At 43.1% G+C, this 11,499-nt stretch overlaps 2 long non-coding RNA genes and 2 pseudogenes across 2 annotated transcripts; 1 reads left to right on the forward strand and 3 right to left on the reverse strand.

Moving 5' to 3' along the window:
• Positions 1–31: 31 nt before the first annotated feature.
• LOC122342063 lies at positions 32–551 on the reverse strand. The gene is made up of 2 exons (XR_006250516.1): positions 432–551; positions 32–342 (listed from the first exon to the last, which is right to left on the reverse strand). It is a non-coding gene; the product is annotated as an uncharacterized LOC122342063 (long non-coding RNA).
• Positions 552–1,597: 1,046 nt separating this feature from the next.
• LOC122342043 lies at positions 1,598–5,552 on the reverse strand (annotated as a pseudogene).
• A 679-nt stretch (positions 5,553–6,231) lies between these two features.
• Positions 6,232–10,305, reverse strand: LOC122342057 (annotated as a pseudogene).
• On the forward strand, positions 10,303–11,474 carry LOC122342066. The gene is made up of 3 exons (XR_006250519.1): positions 10,303–10,401; positions 11,206–11,283; positions 11,381–11,474. It is a non-coding gene; the product is annotated as an uncharacterized LOC122342066 (long non-coding RNA).
• The last annotated feature ends 25 nt before the right edge of the window (positions 11,475–11,499 follow it).

The raw sequence follows: 11,499 nt of genomic DNA on the forward strand, positions 1-11,499 counted from the left end.
GTTTTTTTGCTAAAAGACAGACACAAAAGGATTAATTTCTTACATGCTTTATTATGCTTCCATACAAAACACGACCATGACAATCAGATTACTTCCACTGAAAAACCACATGAAGACAGTGAAGCATACCGTCACAATGCTAACATACTCAAATCATATCTCCAGCCATAAAGTGTCCAAACAACCATGTACAATAAACCCGACTTGTGTCAAGCAGAACAACGCGAGGCAAGCAGGCGTCTACTTGACCCTGTACAAAACCTTCCTCTGCATGCGGTGCTGCAGCTCGCCCCTCCTCATCATCAAATGAAGGACTTTGTGAATGGCGTGTTCTGGATATTTCTGTGCAGGAGGAGGAGGAGGAGAAGAGTTTTACGGACGATGTAAAATCGCACAAACGCAACGAAGCGGTTCCTGGAGCTTTAACTCACCTGTTTGGTGAAGTCCTGTATGATGCTGTGTTCAGACACCTGGGAGCCGATGGCGAAGCGTCTCTTCAGCTGCTTTTCTATGCGAGAGATCATTTCCTGATCCGCCTGAGAAGTAAATCCCTTCAACACCTGCAAGGACACAGCACTGCCACATCAGACATTTATACAGGCTAGAAAGAGCGGGGCTGCTTTTATTATACGGACTTGTAGGCTTTTAGCTAATTTGGAGTCGAGAGGCAGGAAAATGACTGACACGAAAAAGTAATGAATAAAAATATAGAAAAAAAAAAAAAAACCTATTAAAAACCTATATAAATTACAAATTAGAGAAAAACGCTAAAAGTAAAAAAATTCCACAATTTATTTAAAACCAAACAAGCAAAACAATTTTATTTAATTTGAAGGTCTATTTCTATTTCTATTCTATTTTCTATTCTATTTTTTTATTGCTTTAACTACAATGAACTAGTATACGGTTATAAAAACATGCCTCTATCCATACGAAAAAGTACTTTATTATTGTGATTATTCTTAAAAAAATAAGATTATTCTGTAACATTAGATTCATCCTCACACTCACGGAAAAGGCTCCCGGACAGAGCCGCGTCAGCGTGGACACCTGGAAGAGTCTGAGAGCCTCATCCACCTCCTCCTCTCCAGCGATGGGCTGCAGCTTCATCTTAGCGAGAGACTCTGCAATCGCACCACGGCCTCGAGCTGCCTGCGTCACCACAGACCACCGACCGTTAACATCAACAGTCACATACAGGGCGGGTAAAAAAAACTCATCTAAAGGAGGCGTCACCTGACAGTGATGGGGATGGACACGCGATCTGTCGGTCTCTCTCGTGTTCCTTCGCTCCACTCCTCATCAGCACGCACCTGTTCTTCAGTTTCTCTCCGCGCGGATGCCGGACAGACGGGGTCCACATTTCCTGTTCGCGAGTTAAGGCGTTATCACTCCGGATATACAAACGCAGATGAGTGATATGAAGTTCAAGGACCGCGCTCCAGACTTACGTTCTGCTGTAGGCGATGTATTTCTTCAGCGTGGCCAGAGGAATCTCTCCTCGACTCCCTCCGTCTGCATCTGAGCGCTCAGGTGAGCGTTCATCACGTGCCGGGCCAGGTCTGGAGAAAACACACGGGCCCGTGCGTTAGTTTGTTTAAAAATCGAACTCTTGGATGGAATCAGTTGGGCAGGGGTTGCTTTGTTCGCCCACCATGTCTCGCTGCTGGTCGTGCTGGTCTTTGATGATGAAGATCATGTCGAATCGAGACAGAATGGTGGGCATGAAGTCTATGTTGTCCTCTCCTTTTGTATCATCCCAGCGGCCGAACACGGAGTTGGCGGCGCCAGTCTGGAGCAGCGGGAGTTCAGAGTGGTGGTGATGCCAGCCTTGAGGTCAACGCAAGCGTTAATCAAAGACATCAATCAGTCTGCTGAAGAGATAGTGGATTTCTACTGGATGACGGTACCTTTGCAATAGAAATGGTCTGCTGCTCCATGGCCTCGTGGATGGCGACCCGGTCATCCTCTCTCATCTACCAAAAAAAAAGCAAGCAAAAAGCGATAATATAGCATAAAGCCCATAGCATTTCCTCACAAATCCAGATTGCTCAGAAGACCAACCTTGTCGAACTCGTCAATGCAGACCACTCCTCCATCAGCCAGCACCATGGCACCACCCTCCATGACGAAACCTCGGGTGCTGGGGTCTCGCAGCACGGAGGCGGTCAAACCAGCTGCACTGCTGCCTTTACCAGACGTGTAGACCTAGCACAGACAACCACTTTAATGCACGCTCTTTATCGCAGGACACACACATACATATACAGATACATATACATATATACACAAAACAAAACATGTCTTTTGTGTGTTACGCCTATGAAGTTCATTAAATTTGGTAAGATGTTGATGACTTATATGTTCAGTCAAATGACAAAGGCACAAACACATGTGGTCAGTGTCTTACCCCAATCGGAGAACATCTCTCCCACAAACTTCAGCAACTGTGACTTGGCGTGCGGGATCTCCCAACATCAACAGGTTTATATCACCTCTGCGTGTCAAACCATCAGGCAACCTACCAAAAACCGTTCCAGCCCAGTTAGAAAAACAGCAAAGCCACACAAGCTAGAAAGAGGAGGCACGTGTTCTCGTTTCCTCACCTCTTCCTGGAGCCCCCAAACAGGAGACAGGCTATGGCTTTCTTCAGGTCATCGCTGCCATAGATGGACGGGGCCAGAGAGCGAGCGAGGGAGTCGTAGATGGACGGAGACGAAGCCAGAGCCCTTAACTCCTCCTCCTCCTGAGGAGAAACTGAACCAGTGGCTCCACGTCCTGAAAGACGGTAAGAAAAACATGAGAATGGCTGGAGGGAGATGGTTTTCAACCAAAAAGCAGACGTCTGTCCCCTTCTCACCTGCTCCTTCGGTGTCCACTTCAATGCCGACCACGCGCAGGTACGCTGACCGGATGCCCACACCTGCTCCCTTATCACGACCTTTGGCCTTGGTCTGCGCCACTTTCTTGATGGAGTAGATGCCCATGACTGTTACTCTGTTTCCTGGTACTACACGGTCACACAAGTACCTGGGAATGGGAACAATTTGGGGCTTAAAAGTCATCTCATGAACTCTTTTCAGTATTATGGACATAATTTGAATCTAAATAAATTCTTAGTATATTAAAATTTGATTTTAAACTATAACTATAGCTACAAAAACTGTTTTCTGTTCTGTGCCTTCTCATTTCCTTTCTTTTCAAAAAGACATTATAGGTTGTTATCAAAGTAAACCAGTAGTATCGACAAAAGTCATCTTTACTATACAGAATTAGTGGTATTTAGGTAGATTTACTGTTTAATGCAGCCTAGAGTTGGAATAAAGGCATTTGTGGATATGCTTGGATATGATTTGGAGTAAAAAATTTAAATGTAAAAAAATTTAATTTATATATATATATATATATATATATATATATATATATATATATATAATATATATATATATATTTTATATAATTAAATATTAAACTAAAACCTCCACCAGGTGGCAGGAAATATCCCTGTCCTAATGAATGAGTCATTGAGGTTCAAAAGAGTAAAATAAAGAAATATGGGTCGTTACACGTCTGAATCGTGTGTGACAACTTGTACCTGTCGCAGTAGAGCTGCATGTGTCGGGGCATCTCTCCGTGTGGAACGGCATCAGGAGCTTCCTGCAGGCGCAGCGTTTGGAAATCCACACACACGCATCTGTCCGGAATAATGAAGTACGGATCCACGGGGCACTTGACACGGCCCGCCTGCTCCCTGCGGGACCAAAGAAAACATGCTATGCTTATTTTGTGATAAACGTAATTAAGTTCATCGCCACACCAGTATATACCGAATTAGTGCTGCAGTAGCTCTAAACAGAACGAAGCAAGTATTTGGCGAAGTACTAACGTGTTGCACTTGCGGGGCAGAGCGTATCCCTGCAGTCCCGGCGGCAGAGGAATGTTGCTGATGACTGCTTTGCATCCGCGGCACTGGAGGCACACTTTGGTGGCTTTGGCCCTCACAGCCGTCGAGGATATGATAATACCGGGAATCTTCACGAGACGCGACACCTGCTCCGACTGCAAAGGATGACGGAAGAAATTATTATTATTTTTTTAATGTAGAAGTATTAACGTGACGCAGTAAGGCACAAAAACACTTAAAGGTAGAAGTGGTTAGAGATATATATACACACACATTATAGATAGAGCTTTGCATTTGTTTTAACTTTCTAGGTCTTGGTAAGAGTTTATTTCCTCACTTTCAGGCTGCGGATGGAGGCCGGGTGAGCGTCGCTCTTCAGCATGACCTGTATGTCCTGCACAGACTCTTCTCCTACGGGCCGGGGACGTGTGACCTCATCGGCCACTTCCTGCGCCCGCCTCCTCCAGCTGGAAATCCACAGATGTACAATATGACAAACAGCCCACGAATGCATTTCATAAATACAATACAGCAAGATAGGAAGTGATAAACAGTTGAAAATAAGCCATCAGATTTATTATAGACTTATTACAATAAACAAACTAAATACTAGATTTAGTAATATAATAAATATATGCAGTTATTAGTTTAAATTAAAACAATGAAATATAATTAACCTAAATAATTACTTTCAATTGCATGCTGTACGCAAATCAAGAAGCATGATTTCTAATATTTATATGCAGTTTCATTTGTGCAAGTGTGTCCTTACCAAAGGCAGGTTCTCAGTAGGCAATTTATACAGACAGTCTGACAGGTCTTCATCAAAACTGGCCAAATCCTCCATTTCCACCTCAATCCAGTACTCTCCCAAAGTATAGTGCCTCTTGAGTTCATCTCTGGGAACCAAAAACAAAACGAGCAGCGTCCTGAAGCATTAAAACTATACAAAAACAAAACTACGTTAGAGGAAACCGAGTTGACAAAAAAAAATCCCTCGTCAAAATGAATCGGTTCTTTTGAACGAATCTTTCCGTTGGACAAACCAGCATGCTGCGAATCCATTCAACCGAATCATTCAAAAGAACAATGCGTTCGCGAGGCGGTCATAAATTCATGGCGAATCCGTAACAAATTTAACGCCAAACAGTGAAAAACGATATTGATCGGATAGAATAGCAACATAAGCAGTGGAAATAATTAACACGTACAAATCATTATGCAATTGTATTAACATTATATATTGTATTAGTTATGCAAAACGTACTTTGTGACTGCGGAAAGCACCCATACTCAAGAGAAAACCCCTGATGTGGCCATACCTGTATTTGTAGGTGAATCCGGTGCGATCGGTGCCCACTCTGAACTGCCTCAAAAACTCACGGAACTTCTTTTTGATCTGACTGCGTTTCACGACCCTTTCATCGCCGAAGCCTTCGCCTCCTCCAAAACTGTCACTGTAATAAACTCCTGGATCGTCAAACCCCGACATTCTGCTAATATTCCTTGTAATAAACGATCAATACGGTGTTACTTAAACAAGTGCTGTCTTCGCTGAGCTTAACTACCGCTATAACGTTGCAGACGAGAAAGAACCGTGCGCCCCCGTGCTACGCGCGCGCTTGATTTCGCGGCAAAACCTCTGGTCAATCCCGCGCGGAACTCAAGCCCCGCCCTCTCTTTTTTACAGGCCCGCTTATTGGTCCACAAGGCTTTCTGTCTAGTACGTCACGAAGAAGTTTGGGTGCTGGCGGGAAACACACAAAGATAAGAGCAGGGGCCGAACTAGATGTTTTGTTTGGCACAAAATTTAAGCTTTTATTGATTATTTTAATCTCGTTTATATAAAAATAAATGTGAATAATTATGAAATAGGAAGCAATCTGAAAACCAAGGTGACATACAGAGTACTGAATATGAATTAAAAATAGATTTTAGGACAAGTCTAACATGTAAAAGTCAGGTATTAAGTATTACAACTTAATTACAGGATTTTTGGGCTTGACATTTAAATCACATTTTAGTATATTCTCTTAATTGCTTGACTTGACCATGTGTTGTTAAGAAAGGTCTATAAAATGCTGTTGTGACATGTTGACCGGTCTCCATTGTGACAACATGCCCCTGTTGGCATGTTTGATGAATTGCTGTTTGTATGGACATTGCACTTTACAAATGGACTTTTGTTTATTCATCATCAATATTCCTGTCAGATTGGTAACCCTGCACAGAGTTACAGAGTTTATTTCAAGACCTGTATTTTGTAGGTTATGAAAATAGTACGTTTAAGTAGTCAAGCACCCTCACGTAAATAATCAGAGACGACATTAAATGGCATAACCTCTTTATTTTTTACCCACCTATGGAAAGCAGCAGCACGAACTTGATCTGTACAAACTTGTTTATAATGCTAACGTGACACGTCTTAGCTGGAAAAAAAAGTCAAGACACGTTTGGTATACAGCTGGTGTAGGAGACTGCTGCAAAAAGCAACTATTAATCATAGAGAAAGCGATTTATGTCAGTACTGAAAATATACAAATATTCTTTGACCTTCGCTGATTGCAATATCGTTTTTGCTATGATATGTAACTTTAACCTCACTCTACACTCCACAGCTTTGTCAGTTGTGTTTCTGACATTAGGAAATGACGCCGTGCTTCTTGCCGGTCTGTATGAAGGCATCTACGGCATGATCAATGTCCTGGTCAGTGTGAGCTGCTGAGATCTGGACTCGAATGCGGGCCTTTCCTTTGGGAACGACTGGGTAGGAGAAACCAATCACATACACTCCTGATAACACAGACAAAAGCATTGCTTTAAACAGGCTGCCGGGCTTGCACACTTTATTCAGTAGAAAGAAATGTATTATACGCTATTACCCAATTTTAACATGTCACAGCCATAAGTGAAGCCAGGCGAGCGCCTCCCAGCATCACGGGACAGATGGGATGAGCGGTGCCAGAAATGGTGAACCCTGCCTGGGTCATGTTGTTTCTGAACCTTTGGGAAAGAAGAAAAGGCACACAATAGCCCACCATTGTTATCATTAGCTCAATGAGCATTCATACCGAACCAGCAAAAGTCAGCCCTTTTCACCGCAAATATCCTCCCAGAGCGACTGCTACTTTGAAAAGCAAACTACAAAAGAACAGTACGCAAGCCAAAAGGGGTAACCCAATCCACAAATATCACGGAGAAGCCCATTCCCCCTCCGGTCCTACCTCATGGTTTTAGCTGCCATGGACTGAGCGATTTCATTGGACGCCATCAGCAGCTCCACAGCGCGAGTGGCGCAGCCCACCACAGGAGGAGGGAGCGAGTTGGAGAAGAGGTACGGACGAGAGCGCTGCCTCAGAAGCTCAATCAAAGCCTTGGGTCCGACGGTGTAACCACCTGACAGAGGGTGAGAAAATACACGTCTGGAGAACCGAACCTGCTGCAGCCTGCGCTTCAGATGATGTTTAACACCCGCACTCACCTGCAGCTCCTCCCAGTGCTTTACCCAGCGTGGAATTCACAATGTGCACCCTGTCCATCACTCCCAGCAGCTCATCGGTTCCTCTGCGGGGAAACCAAGGCACGCTCATCCACTTGCGATGTACTATTGCTTACACAGCTTGAACAACTCTTAAAATACGAAAACGCTCTTTATAAAATTTAACTACAAAGGAATCACTCTCGAATTGATTTTCAAATAAGCATGTCCTAGGTATTTTTGAGCAACGATGCCTGCTTGCTTAGGTTTTACAAATAATTTTCCCATTTGAGTAAAAATCTTTGTGTTCTACTGAAGACACAAAGTCATCTACATCTTGGATGCTCTGGGGATAAGCAGATAAGCATTGCATTTTTTCAATTACGGGCGAACTATTTCTTTGATAAAGAGTTTTTCCTGTCTGCTCACCGCCACGGGACCCATGAACCCTGTGGCGTGACATTCGCCAATGAAGACCAAGGCCCCGTACTGCTCAGCCAGATCACAGACACCCTGCAGAGGAGCCACATCCCCATCCATGGAGAACACGCCGTCCGTGACCACCAGCCTCAGGCGGGAGGACTGCGAGCAACAGACGCTCTCAAACGGTTGCATTACATTTTCGAATTACATTATCCAGTAACGTGACATTCACGCAAAACCTACCTGTGATTCTTTCAGCTTCTCCTCCAGGTCGTTCAGGTCCATGTGTTTGTAGCGGAGCCTCTTGGCACGGCACAGTCGAATGCCGCGATAATAGAGGCGTGGTTTAGCTTCGTCGGATAACACTGCATCATCGGGACCCAACAGGACCTGAAGCAAAGAGTGTATTGTATTGGCGGTTGTACCATTTACTTCGTAATAACGTAACAGTTTGTTAAAACGGACCTCAAACAGACCGGGCGTTGGCATCAAGCAGCTCGCATATAGAATACAGTCTTCTTTCGTGAAACTGGGCTAGTTTCTCCTCCAGGTTCTTGTGGATGCTCTAGAGGACAGACAGTTCACAGGTGTTTCTTGGGGCATCGATATGCACTGCAGTCGGGTTTGTTCAAACACAGTATCTTTTTTCTCACCTGCGTCCCACAGATGAAGCGAACTGAACTAAGGCCAGCGCCATACTTCTGCAGCGCATCTATGCCTGCCTTCACCACCTCGGGGTGACTGGATAAACCCAGGTAGTTGTTTGCACAGAAATTCAATATGTCTGAAACAAAAAGAGAGAAATATTGGATTAGCAGTAACAAAAAAAAGTGAAATCTTTTATTTGAGCTATTCATAAAATCAGTAATATGTCCAATCTTCTAACTTCATTTGTGTGTGTGTGTGTGTGTATATATATATATATATATATATATATATATATATATATATATATATACACACACACACATATATATATATACACATATATGATAGATACATATATACAAACACACACACATATGTATATGTAAGAAATGTAATAATAAAATAAATATTTAAACTGTTTACTGTATTTAATATATTAACCATTTCAAAAATATTTTATTCATATTGTTAGTATATATGTATCATTAATAAATACTACTCATTTCAAGCGTCACAATATAAACCTTTAGGGGAGTTTCACATTTTTGAGAATCATAAATTCAGTTTGTTTATTTCTTGTTATAAAATAGAATCTTTTTTCTTTTTATGCGACAAATCAGTAGGATATTAAGTAAAGGATATTTCTTAAAATTACATTTCATACCTTAAATATATCAAAACATCATTTTAGATTAGTAATATGCATTGCTGAGACAGCCTTAGAATACTTTTTGGCGCACTGACATTTTCATATCGTTTCCAAATATTTATAGTCCTATCCTTACAAATCACACACCAATAGAAAGCTTATATATTTGGCTGTCAGATAATGTATACATTTTTTCATTTATGCGTTTTCAAATAATACAAAGCATAAATTTAGCCAACCATTCACTTAAACCCTTTACTTCTTAAATATAATTGTAAATATTTAATACAGTGACTGCATGCAAATTCAATTGTGTTGAATAAAATATGACATTTGCCTAAACGTAACAGTTTGTAACTTTTTTTGTTGAGTAAAGATGAAAAGTGACACATCAGGATGGCTTTATTTCCCTGGCAGGTGCAGCCTGACCACACTATGTGGACGTGTTAGATAACGCTACGCTTTAACCGCCTCCGTTAACGCGCCGCGCCGCTCACCGCCTCCGCTGCCGTCCACGTAGATATGAGGACCCTGCTTGGACGTGATCACCCGCTCCCCTTTCCACGTGCCCGCCGCGCGGATAGACTCCAGCTCGGTCTCCAGCACCGACAGCGCCCGGGGCACGGTCGAGTACGCCCTGCACGGCGGCAAAACCCCGAGGAGACGGGCGGCGGCGCGAAGAGACATTTCTCCACTTAATAGTACGGGGAAAAAAGTGTGGGGAGCAGGAGAGTGGCGTCGAGGCGGATATATAAGTCGTTCACGTGGGCGTCGGAAGATCAGCCAATGGTAGAGCTCTCCGTGTTTTAAAGCGACAGACTGCTGAGCCCGACGGCTTGTGTAACTTTAAGTAGCAAGCTCTTTCGAGTTTTTGCGATAATAGATAATAGATAGATATATTCGTAGCTCAACGGGATAAAACGCTGTTGTCAACAACCGCTGCTGCGAGTTCTGTCACGCACCCGATATGGTTAAAACGGCCACGTGATGGTTAAATGGCCATTAAAATGAATGGGCAGAAGGTTGAACCAGATGAGAGAAGCGTTCGACTGGGCCAATTCCGCGGGAAAGCGGCGGATGTCCGTTCATTTAGAATGTGCGACGCGTAACCCAGTGGATCGAAGAGCGCGTTCACGTCGTTTTCGCGGCAATATCTAGCAGCTGTCTGCAACAGCGCTCCGCAGAAGAAAGAAAAGTATAATTTAAAAATATGGCAACGTACGCTTTTAACGTTTTTAGCAACACACTGGACCTCCTCTCGGGCGATGGTGCGCATAGAGAGGGGGCAAGCTTTATAAGGTAAGTGTCTGGTAAGTGATTTGTTTCCCTCCTTATCAAAAAAAAAAAAAAAGACATTGGAAACACTCGGCAATTTAAAGTGTTTCATTGGTTATTATGATCTAGTTAGACTATAAAATAATAAAAGTGTTTAATTTTTATTTTAACATCACTTTAACAAAATCGACGTTGGGTAAATAAGAGGTATGAAATGATATGATTGTGCTTTATATCTCGGAAAACGTTCGCTTTTGAGTAAAAAAAAAAAAAAAAATTCTTACTACATTATATGAGGCGCTCTTCACGCGCGCGACAGTAGAGAGCGGTCTCGAGCAGACAGGAAATTACGTTCCTGAAGAAGGCGTTCCTGTTCGCGGAAATCCGAACTCGGCTGTGTTGCGTCCCGGGAAAAAAAGCGAAACGACGGGCTGTAAACAGCACACAACTGGAAATCAATATGGAAGTCGGCATAACAGGTCGGGGTCGCTGTTTTAGCGGCATGTTTAGTTGTCAGATTATACACTGACTGTACGTTTTCTTCTTCCTGTTGTGTTTTTAAAAAGATGGGCGGCATTATCAATCGTAACTTTTAATAATGGCCATTTAAACGAATTAATGCGATTTAAATGGATAAACGGAGAAGTTGACGTTTCACAAGACACTGGCCGAGAAACTTTTAATCGCTCGCTGTAACGATAAATGCCGTTTGGACCGCTGTTGATTGAACTGCCGTGTAAAACGGCGAACCAAGATAAGGTTTATATTTGATTACACGAATGTTTCGCTTTTAAGGCCTTGTCCTGATGTACTTGTTTCTCACCACAGACGTAATAATACGGTTTTCACGGTGGCTTCAAAGAATAGCCGGAAGACTCCTCTGCTGCCGCGGCCAGGATAACTCGGGTGTGTATTCCTCAAGAAACTAAAAAGCGTAAAAGTTCATTAACGCTTCGGAAACATTGTGACACAAAGCCAATGTGATTATGTAATGCTTTGACAGACGTTCATCTTTCGGTTGAGGTAACAGCGCCCTCCAGCGTGCGGCCGTGGCGTTGCGGGAAGACGGAGGCGTTCTCAGGACAGGTGAGACGCTCTTTCTTTCACTCCTGCCTGGAAGGG

The sequence above is a fragment of the Puntigrus tetrazona genome, chromosome 3, assembly GCF_018831695.1.
Source record: "Puntigrus tetrazona isolate hp1 chromosome 3, ASM1883169v1, whole genome shotgun sequence".
Taxonomy (NCBI): Eukaryota; Metazoa; Chordata; class Actinopteri; order Cypriniformes; family Cyprinidae; genus Puntigrus; species Puntigrus tetrazona.